Raw genomic sequence first — 14,202 nt, forward strand, 5'->3', positions numbered from 1 at the left:
GGATAGGGTGTTTGTATAGGGGAAACTGAGAAAGAGGATAATATTTGAAATGTGAATAAAATAACCAATAAAAACTATAAAATGAAAAATTTAACTACACAGAGTTTTATAATTTGTAATGTAATAATTGCTTTTCTTTTTTTCCTTTGATAGACTTACTGGCAAAAACAATTTAAAAAGTGGAAGTGTTTATTTTGGTTCAGGATATGAAGGGAAACAGTCCACCATAATTGGGCAAGTTTGGCAACAAAAGTGTAATGGAAAACATTAGTACTTGATTCGTGTTTTCCCTTTATCTTTTTTGATTCAGACCCAGATGGCAGCACATAGAAATATAACATGCTCATTCTTTGTGTGTCTTTAGAAATACAACAAAATGTACCCAGAAGCGGGTCTTCTATGTGATTCCAAAATGAGTCAAATTGACAAGATATGCATCTTTCAGGGTATCTAACATAAGAGGCTTGAAAGGAGCTATCATTATGCTTACTGTAGCTTGGAAATGTGCATTCATGAGTCATAGACACCCATCTTTATTTCCATTTTCTCCATTTTACCCCCAGCTTCAGAGTTCATTTCTATATTCCTGAAGAGAAGGGAAAAGAAGGTAGTATGTTATTATTATATTATATTATTATATATTACTATATAATATTACTATATTATAGTGTATTACTATATTATTATAATATATTACTATATTATTATATTATCTTGTTATTCCAAACCCTTGACAATTTAAGCATAGCAGACATGCTGTGCAAAGTGGGAACATAGAAGATGGAGCATGGATTATTTAGGTGGATTTCCCACATGATTAAAAGTAGTGTTCACTTTTGTCCTGCACTTGACCTGTTAACATAGCGTCTTCTAGTTACATAACTGCAAAGACTTGTTCTCTATTAAGGAAACAAAGACATTGGATAGTCACAAATATTTCCCCCTTCCCCTTGATAGGTTTTACATTTTTTCTCCCACATTGTTCCTATACAGTTTATGCTCTTCTTCTTTAACCTTAGAGATGTGGTTTTATTTCTCGTAATATAATTGAATGCATTCATTGTCTCCTCTTTGAATTCCTTCTCAAGGAATCAGAATCTTATTGTGTTTGCAGCCCATATTTTTAAATGCATTAATAAGTTTTTCTTTGGGTTTCTTTGACGAGCAGTGTTTATGTAGACCAAATATACAAATATGCATACATACATACATACATACATACATACATAAATACACATGCATGTGTAAACCATCAACAATCAACATTTTGAATTATGTGCATAAAAGGAGAACACCAGACCAAGTAAAAAAAAATAGTTTCACTAAAATCATATCAGAATTTTATCAAATTCACAGAAAGAATCCATGCAGGACAAGAAATCTACTGATTACCAAATATACAGTGCCAATAAAGATATTTCCCACCACAAGTGTATTTGAAACAGAAAAATGCTGAGATCAATAATTTAAAAGATACAAGAAAAAAGATAAAGTCACTTATAAAGGTGTACCCATGTGAGTTATAATCTTTTATTTGATAGAAACATTTAAAGCCAGAAAGGCCTAGAAAGATGTATTTTTACACTATGAATGAACACAACTGCTAACCCAGACAGCTATAACTAGAACAACTATCTCTGATAACTGAAGAATATATTAAAAATGTACATGATGAAAGTCACAATGAAGGAAAATATGGGAATAAATATCTATTCTTTTTCGTAAATGCTAGAAATAGATCTAGCATGAGTCCCAACTATACATTCTAGAGCATGTACACAAAGGAACTCTATTGTATCACAGAGATAATTGTTCATCCATATTGATTGTTGTTTTATTCAAAATGACTTGGAGGTGGGATCACAATAGATGTCACTAACTGAATAACAGGTAGTTAAAATGTAAATGAATACAATGTGATTCTAGTCAGCTTTATAAAAAGGGGAAATTCTAAAACTTTCATGTAAATGTGTGATGGGCCTCAAAAAAATTTCCTGACTGATATAACTCATGCCCAGAAATGCTACCAGGACATGTTTTTACTTATATGTGACACTAGAATTTAAATATTTAGATTTGCATGTTTAACACGCAATACTGGTAGGTATAAAGGAACAGTCAAATGTCCATGGGTTGACAAAGGAATGATCTTTATGAAGGGTGATTATATATAATAATCACAGATAATATTATGGGGGAAAACAGAATAATGGGTAGAAGCCTTAAAGGGAGGTAATGTAGACATGAGTTAGGTGGAGAGATATCTGACTATTTTGTAAGCTTCTTAAGAGTTAAATTGCGATTCTTCTGCATCATAAGATAATGCTACTCTACCAAATCATGAGCTATAAAATAATTAACTCAGGTATGAAATAGACCCTATTAAATTTTTGGTCATGAATATCCATGTGATTAGTTAAAATCATACAGGATATTAGTACAACCCTTGGTTATTTACTAGTATTAATATTCTTGTTTATGATAGCATACACTTTGATCACAAGAACTCAGGCCATCAAGGTAATTCTGACTAGAAATTTGTTTTGTTTTGTTATGATTTTTTAGTTTCTTTGGTTATTTGTGTTATTTCAGTGATAGATTACTTTTATAATGTTTAAAGATACTTTGAAATATTCTCATTGAGAAATCCTATCAATAGTTTTACCCAGATGTTAGCTCTTCCAGGTTCAGTGTTGACCAGTATGGCAAGATAGGCCATTTGCTGCAAGAGTGGACTATATACTTCCTAACTGGAGAGAAGTGTAATAGAACACACACACACATGATTCCACTTGAGTAGGAACCCCTGATAGAGGAGGTTTTAGGCCATATTGCAACTATTTTGTTAAAGGAAAATGCTATCAAGTTTTCTTCTAAATATGTAATGTTGTATTGAAAGTCTAGGGAAACTCTCAACTCCTATCAGAAAAGCTTTATTATGCAGTGAATGAAAGTAGGTATGTTTGTGTGTGTGTGTGTGTGTGTGTGTGTGTGTGCTGTCAAACATTAAGTGACTGTGAGTGATCTGACAAGATGAGACACCTATATCACACCTCGTATCTGTTATGCTCAGGGAACATTATGTTAGTTTGGAAAGTCTACCGTGAAATAATGTCTTCTGAAGAAAACTGTTCTACCTACAAATTCATGCTTGCTATGGATCCTAAGAGAAAGCTTGCCCGGATTAAGGCAGCCAGTCACCATTTCCTATGAAGAAAGACACAGCCTACAAGAACTCTGTGATGAGGAGATATACAACTTGCAGTTCAGTGGGAGAGGAAGTCTGTTTTTTCTATGGTTTAGCCCATGGCACGTTAACCCATACACCAGTGGATGGCTCCCTGCACTCATGTGTATACAGTCTGAATTAATTGAATTTGATGAGTTATTTAAAAGGGAGAAAAATAAGTAGTAGGATATGCATTTAGGAAGGGGATATGGGAGACATAATGAAGGATAAGTTTGAGTAGGGGAATATAGCAGAATATATTTTCAACATACTATATTTACATATAAAGTTACTGAAGTGTGTGGGGGGGCTGGGTATGCAGTTTTCAGCACTAGATTGGTTTATGTAAACTGTCCTTAGATGTCAGTACAATGACAAAATTAAGAAACAACTGATTACTTAAAGTAAATTCTCTTTATTAAGGGATTCAAAGCTGTATGTGTATGATTTATGTGCAAATACAGACTGATAAGTACATATTGGTATCTATATAAATATATAGAAAAGAAGTTAATGTAGACCTACATACAAATTTATAATAAAATCATTTTCTAATGGAAGAAGCTTTTTATATATTTGCAGATATATTTGTTGAATATCTACTATTTGCAAGCTCTGCATCCACTACCACAATAGAAGTATAAACAAGAGTTGATAAGCAAGGAACTGTGACAATGTGGGATTAAGTTCTGGCACGCAAACAAGGAAACCAAGAATGCATACTAAGGCTGCTAAACTTGTTTACAAACAGTATTTTCCCTTTGTCTGTTGGCGTTGTGTCATGATGAAGTTCTACTGTTAGGTACAAAATCACCTCCGAATTAGGTGCAGGTGAACACTCCACTGCACAAAGAAAGTTCTCTGCTCAGCTTTTTTATTTTTAAAGATTCAACATTTTGAAAACTAATAGAAAAATTTAAAGGATAAGAGGGATTGCATATAAAAATTTAGTTTGCTGAAAGTTATTATAAATTCTAGAGTTATATAAATTACTTTACAAGAAATTGGTTGGGAATAAATAGAAGTGACAATGATATTTAGAGTAGAGAACTTGTCCCTTGTAGTAATGTCTCAAGGTTCCTAAAACCATACTGTAATTCTCCCCAAGTTGCCATGAACTAATTCAGACTTCTTCGATAAGATCAATTAGCCAGTTCCCTAAAGCAGACTTAGAAAAGAAAATGATAATTTGGTATATTTCTCAAATTAGGAAGTTGTGAGGTAATTTAAATGTTTTTGAATTGATTAAAACTACTTACTCAAAGTACATAATATCTGCATTTGTAATAACATGAATTGTCTTCCTTTTTAAAATGTAGAGTTTACCTATATTAGTTATAAGTACAAACAAAAAACATTTTTCCTATCTGGTAGAGCCTTGCTTTACATAAGGAGTAAAGACATTGTTATTTGTTAGTCACTCCATCTCAGTGTGTGGAATCACAAAGACATAGTTGATATAAGCTATATATTCATGAAACACAACCCGGGCTCTACACTTGAATACATTTTTAATTAAATTTACTGTCATCTAAGTATCTGTATAGAAAAATCATTGTTTGTATTATTATCTTTGATCATGATCTTATATTTTACTTTTTGATCATTATTTTTGCTTCCTGCCTGTTTCTATTTCTCTAACACCATGCTGTTTCCCTCATTCTCATTAAAGGTTGATCCTTTCTAAAGGAATATATTTTTGACCCTGATTTCTCAGAGTCTCGGTCTTGTGTTTCTTCTTTATCTGCTGTCTTCTTTTCTTTTTATATGCTGAAATTCTATTTTCAGTGAGCTAAATTGAAGTGACAATGTTTAAAAAACTTAGGTGGTATTGATGGTATTAAACAAGACATCTAGCAGGACATTGTTATACTTCTTACTGTTTGTTGCACTTGCTCCCATCTCTGTGGCACATCATTTTTTAAAGGTAGGGCTTCTTGATTAACTCAAAATTCACCGATTCAGCTAGTTTAATTTATCATCTTGAAACATTGCTTCCCTATTTCCACCATCCAGATGATGGGGTTATAAGTTTGCCAAAATTTCATGGTATCTGGAGATCTCAAGTCAAGTTTATGGTAGTTTGAATGAGAATGGCCCCCATAACCTAATATATTTGAATGGCTGATTTCCAACTATTTAGAATTAATTAGGAGATGTATCCCTATTGGAAGAAATGAATCACTAGGTGTGAAATTAGAGGTTTCAAAAGTCCACACCAGGCTTAGTCTACCTTTCTCTGCCCCCAAATTAAAGATAACTACAAGCACTCATCTACTGGCCTAGTACCATGCCTACTTAAATGCCCATTCTCATGGGCTCATCCTCTGAAATTGTAAGCCAGCCCCCAATTAAATGTTTGCTTTTAAAATTTACCTTGAAAATGGTGTCTCTTCACAACAATAGAACAATAGATATCTTTCATGTGTTTAAGTGGCAATGAATTTAAATTCTGGAGTAATTTTCTGACCCCCTCATGATTATAACATTTATTATTCAAATGTTGAGAAGTTGAGAAAAATCATCTTTAGCTATATACCTATTCTTAGGCCAGTCTGGCTATGCGATATACAGGGACTCTTTTTTAAAAATGGGGGGGTGGGGGTTAAGCCATTGAATGTCATAGGCAAACAATAGTCTGTCAAGTACTTACCTAAATGCCCTATGCTATACTTACCTTGTAACAGATTATTTTGAGTCATGGAGGTTAACAGAGGTGAGAGTTTAAGAAGTGGAAATTGGTGACATTTAAATTTTAAAAATTGCATATTATGTGTGTCCTCACATTTATGCATTAATTTACTGTTTTTAAATAACATGTATTAAGTCAGAACTTATCTTTAATTGCAGTCTTATCATAGATCCAATTTTGTCAAGCTATAAAGGCCCTGATCTTAAAATTGTTAAATGACCTGGTACCTAATGTAAAGCAATGAGCATTTCTTATAAAAGGCACCTGTACTATTTTTCTCTCTGTATAATGTTAGGATGAACAAGGCTCTGCTATGGAGAAGTGATGAAAGGAATCAAACTTTATTATATTTTGATGACCATATTTATGGTGAGGTGACATGAATGAATTCCTATGAGCATCAGACATAGAACAAGCCTGTATATTCTTACTGTTTCCATGTTCCTCCAGTGAATTAACTAAGCCAGTGTGAATCTGAGGAAAAGAAAAGATAGAATACAGAGAGATATCCCTGAAGGAAAGGCATGAGAAGCATTCATACTAGAGAGAGTACCAGTCAGACACCTGAATGTTAGGTTATCTGAATGTCAGGAAAATCTCAAGTCTTTTTGAAGAAATTTGATTCTTTTCCAAGAATTTTACAGTATCTCCTCAAAATGTAAGATCATAAGTATACCTGCAGATATGGAAAGTAAAAATCAAGGATGGTGCCAAAAAGAAGCACTTCAAAATGTTGACATCCAGGTTGCAAAGCACAGATTTCTTCACACAGCTGCCTTGTAGATGTGAAACAGAAGAAAGGTAGACTCAGGGTCTTGTTACAGCTTATAGACAATGCCCTGCTCAATGCAGAGCACAGAATCTGTCTAAATTTATTTGAGCTAGCAGTGAACTGAATGTTACTCAATATATCACTAACTCAACTTTCATTGCAAAAAGAACATAAATCAAATTAGCTTCAACAATAGAAGTCACAAAGGAAAGAGAAGCCTATACCTTAATGTAGTTTGTTATAAATATTTTAGCCTCTACTTCTTTTCTGCACATACTGTCTCATGTAATAATAAAGTGCATCATTGTATACTCACATCACATAACATGTCAAAAAATAGATATATTTCACTCAAATGTAAAAGCATGGTAAGAAAGAGATGTCAAAATTATCCCACTAGAATTTCATAATACAAGTGGAAAATAAATGATCCATGAGTTATTGAGTAACATGCATGAACAGAGAGGAACATTTTAAATATAGTTAAAAAAGGAGTATATTAAAAGTGCAGACATGAGACACCAGAAAGGAAAATGCCTTTGAGTGATTGAGCATCATTTCCACACAGCAGAGGATGGGGTATTGGATTACTCCTATATTACACTGCAACACATCATAATGTTAGCAGCTTCAAACAGGATATTTATTATTTCAAGGTTCCTTGTAGAAGGACCTTGTTTTCAGTTTCCATAATTATTTTGCTTGGGCATTCAAATGAACAGTGTAAGCAGCTCCTCTCTTAGAATTGAGTCACTACCAAACTCCTTCAGATTGCTCACATCTCTTTCCCTTAGCACTAGAAGATTCATGGAGGTTTGCTTCTTCCAAGCCTGCCTTTTGAATGGGTAAAGAGAACAGTTCGAGAGATCAAGGGAAAAGGGACTCAACGGTTACTACAGACTTACTTGTCGTATTCATGATGGTTAGCTGTAAGACCTGTAGGCATAAATTTTTGCAACTTACTTTTAATAAACATTCAATTTCTCCTCTTGCCCACCACCCAACCATGATAATGGAAGAGAAAAGTTATTAGGATATGGGAGAAGTGGACCTGTTTAGCAATAGTTCTTTGAGGGTGGGCTCAATCTTCTTTGGCAACAGTTCATTCCCTTAGCACACATCAAATATGGCTCAACAGAGCAGCTACAGACAAGTCCTTTATGTGAGGCAGACACAACCCATGAACCAGCAGCTTCAGTCCTGTTCTCTAGGCAAGCAGACACCATGCAGGAACAAGAAGCTTCATTTCAATCCTCTAAACAAGGAGACATCGTGCAGGAAAATGAAGCTTCAGACCAGTCCTCTAGGCAGACAGACATCGCACAGGAATCAGAAGCTTTAGTTCAAGCCTGAAGAAATTGCAAGGCTTGCCAACTGGCCTGAAGCAAGGCCAATATTTCAGGTACCTCATGAGAAGTTCTGGGGAAAGTTTCTCTCAAGGGCAGAGCTCAACAAAGCTATGTAGGGCAAATCAATACATATGTGGCATTAATGAAGAATAGTAAGGTGGAGGTAACCAAACCAATGCTCAGTGTTCATCTCCCACTGTCTGTAGGGTCATACTTATACTCTGTCATCATGTGTGTCCTTCCATGAGTTTGCTATATCAAGACATCCTTTCACCTGTGTGTGTTTCAGGAAAACATTCTTGCACATGTCTCCTCCAGCAAAACATCCTTTCACCTGTGTGCCCCTTTGACATAACTGAATTTTCAAATGAGCCAGAAGTTTCTACTTCATATTATACTTTTGCTCAAGGCCTAGGGAAAGAGAATTGGATGACAGTGGAACAATCAAAGGAAGGAACTATTGGACCGTGCCTCCACTTTGTGCCTAATTAATGAGCTAATGTAAAGGCAAGCTAAAACAAATCCACATTGAAACTGAGAAGGATATTTCACCATCCAATAAGCACTATTAAATTATATAGACAATATGAACATAAAACTCCCAAATGAGAGGCAAGAAGGAAGGTTCCACAAAAATCGCCAAGGGATAACAGCCAAAGTTTTAAAATTCTGGTAAAGTTGAAAAGCAAACACTGCAGTCTCTAAAACCTCAGCAAATATTATTCAAAATGAACACAAAGATAAAGAATGCTAGTTACATTATCTGTACTATACTAAGAGAAATTATCAAATAAAGATACAGATAAAGTTGAAATTGGCCAGAGGGTGAAAAATGACATTTCAATCAGTGACACTGTGATTATGTATGATAGCCATGTGCTCATCAGCAGAGACAATGTAGGCCAGAAGACAATGGAGGAAAACTTTCAAAGTCCTGAATAAATAAAAGCGTTGGGATCTGGAATCCTGCAGGCAAGGAAAATATGCTTCAAACTTGCACGTGAAATAAAGACACAGTGAGACTTACTAAAGCTGTGAGACTTTGTCTTGAATTACAATAAATGAAAAGCATCATTAATCTTAAGGGAGATGCCATCAGGATTTACCCAAATGGTGCAGTATGGTTTGAAGGACATCAAAAAGGAGGGATATGTTACTAAATGAAGAAGATATTTATGTATATTTAAACTTTATTCAGTACTCATTGACTGTAGAAACAAAAGCAAAGCCTGTCCCTAGAGGTATTGCTGGTGGGGCTTCTGTGTCACATATATGTCAGTAGGTAACAGAGAGGAGAGAGGTTTTGTCTACTATGCTCAGTGTTCTGATTTATGACATACATCAGAATGATTAGCAATGAAACAATCCCTGAAAAAAGTGCCGGAACAGCACTGATTGTGGAGTTTGCAGATGACTGGGCCCCAAGGACATGAGCATAGGAAAGCCTGTCCCACCTCTTGTTTGTTGGGAGGTGGTGAAGACAAGGGAGAGATTCCCTACCTTCTTTGTGGTAGGCAGGAGTGTTGGGAAACCCTGCTACTTAAGGTTGCAGTCGGCCATATGATCATAGCTCCTCTGAGCTCAGCACAAAATGGAGCACTCTTTCTTGTCCGCCAGGACTTTCTCTTTTCTGACCTTGTCTAGGAAGCCTTGTGTGCTCCCCAGGACATCCTGAGGGAGAATGTGAAATGAGGAACCACACAGAAGAGCTTGCCTCAAAGGATCATGGGAGTTTGAGAACTGTCCCTGCCCCTCACCTGCTGCAGCACTCAGGAGAGCAGACCACTACTTCATTGGGGCAGCACAGTAGAGATGACCCTGATAGCAGAGTGAATGGGTGAGCTGACTCTGAGGATCTTTTCATGGAATAGTTGGCCCTGTGGCAGCATGGTCAAGTGAGAGATGCCTTCCTCCACCCTTGCCCCTTACCACCTACAGTAGGCAAAAGAGCTGGCCCTAGGGTCATGAGATCCAGAGAGCTGTCCTTGCCTGTCTCTTACTGCAGTACTCAGGAGATCTTGTGGGTCCTGCGTGTCTGAAGACTTTCCATGAAGATCTCTGGCCTGGCCAGGTTCGAGGGTTCAGGCCAAGAGGATAGATGCGAGCAGGCATTGGGAATTGCCTCTGCTGCTTTCACTGCTGCCTCTACCTGCTGTCACCACCTAGTAGGGGTTGCACCTGTTGCTATTCACTGAGCCGGTCAGGGCCAAGCTAGTAAGAAGCGGACTAGTTAGCAAGGAGCTTCGGGAGAGCAGATCGCCTCCCAAGTGGTATTATTAGAGCTCTTGTGACAGAAATTTTTGGATGATGGGATGATTCTTGCACACCTTTACTTCTCCTGAATAGGATTCTTATATACAGTTTTGGGGTGGGTTAGGATCTGGCAGCAGGTAAGTCCTATTGGCTTGGTCTGAAAGCTTGGAGATACCTCATCTACATGTGGGAGAGCCTGAGGCACTGTCCCTAATTGACTGATGGCCATAGAACTCTCTGTGGGAGGGGCTGTGGAGGGCTGAAGCTAAGTGAGAGGAACCAGGGGGCCCAGGAGCACCGTCAAACTCGTACAGTTCCTTTAGGGTGTCCAGTGTTTGAAGCAGGCTCAACTAGGTAACTGGCTGCCTCTCACATACCACCATCCCCACAAGATCTGGCTCTGTACATTGCCTGGGTATCACAGTAGAGAGCTGGCCCTGGACATGCATTTTGCATGTGAGCCATGCTTGAGAACATGAGTATAAAAAAGAGAGGGCCCTGCCTCTTGTCTGGTGGGAGGTGGAGAAGACTGTGTGCCAAAGATGCATATTTTAATACCAGTAGAGTCAGCAATCTTAGACACTTACCACAACTATAAACAGCGAAGGGACATAAACATGAAAACATAATACATTGTACACAATGAAATACTATTCAGTTGTGAAGAAAAAATGAAATTATAAAGTTTGAAGACAAATGGCTAGAGTCACAAGATAATCATCCTGATTGATGTAACCTAGACCAGAAGAGCCAAATAATCTCTTTTTTTTCGTACATGTGCACGTTACTATTAAAGCATTTGATATATGTGTAGCCATCTCAGTAAGGACAGAAATTAAATATCTAGTAAGAGACCAAACTGGAGATTAAACTCTCTCTATGGAAGCAGAGTATAGATTTATGGAAGCAAAAGGGAGAAAATTGAGTAGGAGAATTAAATAGGGAGAAAGGATGGGAGGGAAGGGTAAAGGCAGGCATATGGAAGGGACAAATAACATTAATGCCATTTGAGGGACAGTATGGAAAGTTACTACTGCAGAAGCTTACAAAACTATATACACATATGAGAAGAATCTAAATGGAGTTGAGGCAATGCCTCAAATAGACATCTTATAACAGGGATAGTTATATCTTCTTGAATCATTGGCGAAAGCACTATGGAAAACCTCCCAAGCAGTATAACCTCTAGCCAAGACTGTTTGTTTTATCTCTGACCTCTTTTAAGGACTGAAGGAGCTGAAAGGATTTATGGCACCATGAGGAGAGCAACAATACCAACCAACCACAGCTCCCAGGGTCTAAACCACCAGCCTGGGAGCACTTAGGGGGGGGGATCCAGGGCTTCAGCTGAATATGTAAAAGTGGAGGGCCCTGCTGGGCATAGGTGGAAAAAGAGAACCTTGACCTCATGAAGACTGGATGCCCCAGGGGGTGGGAATTTTGAGGGTGGGGAGGTGGGAGTGTGGGGGGGTTGATAGAGGTTACATCCACAGAGAAGAAGGAGGAGGGGCGAGGGGATTGGGGGTTCCAAGGGGGTGGTGGGGGATGGGGTAAGGGGACAACATAGGAAATGTAAATAAATCATCCAATAAAAAAAAAAAGGAAATAGAAGTCATTAAAAACCTTCCAACCAAAACAAACAAACAAAAAAACAAAAAACAAAAAAACAAAAAAAAACAAAAACCAAAAAAAAGGCCTTATAGCTGAAGACATCACTTACATATTTTATCAAACATAGAGAAGTCAAGTTGATGCGAAACTAGCACCTTCAACACTTATTTCACAATTATGAAGGTAACAATGCCGAAGGTTAAAGTACCAGAATATTTTAGTTATTTATACTGAGGACTTTTCAGATGCTTTTCAGGTGCATGCCTTCCTGTTGTACTTTCACAGAGAAGCTAGCAAGAGAGACTAGAATGAGGAGGACAAAGAGGGAAAGGAAAAGTATGTTTTACTCTTCATCTGAGTGAACCATGATAATTGCATTAGGACTACTAGACCCTTTCCTTCTCATTTATCCTTGAAAACTACCCACAAACTCCAATGAAGATCACTGCAATGGCTTATTCACTACAAAATGATCAGCCTAGAAAACATATATAGTAGTACAATTATACAAATGCAGCATGATATATATACATATACAATTTATATATAATTTCACTACAGATTATATATATTATTTCATTAATTACATATCACCTATTTTACTTAATAAAACAGTATGTGTTTATGTATTTAATTATTTGATTACTAAATAATAATTAAATAATAATATATTATAAAATATATGGTTGTATGCATATTTACATGTAAAAGAGTTAAAAAGAGAGGTCATGAATTTGAAAAAGAACAAGGAGAAGTATGTAGAAATTTTTGGAAGGAAAGGAAAATAGAAAATTATATGATTATATAATCTCAAAAATAAAGGTAATAACCATAATAATGTATTCCATTTCAAATTTGTTGAAATTTGAGACTAAGGCATAACACAATTGTATGACATAATTTCTTTGAAATGATTGGGAAGAGGTGGCCAAGAGCTGATGCAATGTTGTAAAATGATGAATGTGCTCATTGGAAACTATAAATCTAGAATTAAAACCATCTTCTCAACACACAAACCTAACATGTTGTCCACCTTCCTTTTCATGTCCCCTTTCTAACAGTTACTAATAATTTGATGCCCTGCATTAAAATTCATGACAGGTAAAATCATATAGAGATGATATGTTATAGCAGTTAGAGCTTCTAATGTGTCCTGATATACACAATAGTCACTTAATGAGTGGTAGTTAATACACTGATGAAATCATTAACCTAGCAAATGTCATGCTGAACATACACTATACACAATCTTATTCCTTGGGTTTCACAATGCTATTAGAATGTTTCTAGGTTTTGAGTTACCAATATTAAAAATGCATTTCACATCATGTGTCTCCCTATACCTGGAATCAATGTGTGGCTTATGATTTACACAATTTCCTATTTTCATACAGTCAGTTCACATCAAGTTTCAGACACATTAAGCAAGTGCTCTTTTTGAAATCCTACCTTTGAGCTCTTCAGTTTAAAATGAAACCAAGGCCCCAGTGAGAGAAGATGCACCTAACCTCAAGAGACTTGAGGTCCCAGGGATTGGGGAGGTTTGGTGGGGTGGGGTGGGGACATCCTCTTGGAGACAGGGGCAGGGAGGAGGTATGGGATGGGGATTGGTCAGTCAGGGGTCAGACTAGGAGGGGGATGAAGTCTGGACTGTAAAAAAGTACTAAAGATCAAAAATAAACCAAAAAGATAGGACTGAATGAGGAGTACTTCTTAAAGGTATGCTTCAAAAGAGTGGACTGCTGCAGGGATTTGAACTGTTTCTTCATGAAATCAATCTAACTATCCTTTATGACAAAATTCTTGCTATTCCCTTACTTTTTGTCATAGCTCAGTCTCTATAGCAATTCATTCTCCAGTTTCCATATAAATTGCTGTTTCTTTACTTTCATTTTTCCTATCAGTGAAGATCCAAGGTTTCATCCACAAGCTGACTGTGTGTGTTATTGAACTGCCTCACTGGAAGTGTGCAATCTGATTGCCCTTTTATGTTCATAGTAGAGTTGCTATGATATTGTGGAAAAGTGTCACTGAACAGATACCCAATCTGTAAGTATTTGACAGTAAAATATTTTTTCTGATTCTGTGACTTAGGCTTTCATTTACTTGGTGATGACCTCTGAACCATAACTTTGAATTTTTAACGAAATGCTGTAGGCCATTTTTTTCTGATTCCATATGATTTGGTATTCTTTCAAGGAAAATTTGCCAAATATAAGATTACAAAATATATTTGGCTAGATATAATATTTATATCTCTTGTCTAGTTTGAGGATTTTAAAAAACAGTTTGAAGC

General features: G+C 36.5%; 1 non-coding gene across 1 annotated transcript; it reads left to right on the forward strand.

The window, feature by feature from the left end:
- Positions 1-9,270: 9,270 nt before the first annotated feature.
- On the forward strand, positions 9,271-9,408 carry LOC114623767. The gene has a single exon (XR_003711822.1). It is a non-coding gene; the product is annotated as a small nucleolar RNA SNORA17 (small nucleolar RNA).
- Positions 9,409-14,202: the final 4,794 nt, after the last annotated feature.

The sequence above is a fragment of the Grammomys surdaster genome, unplaced genomic scaffold (assembly GCF_004785775.1).
Source record: "Grammomys surdaster isolate TR1022 unplaced genomic scaffold, NIH_TR_1.0 201, whole genome shotgun sequence".
NCBI lineage: Eukaryota > Metazoa > Chordata > Mammalia > Rodentia > Muridae > Grammomys > Grammomys surdaster.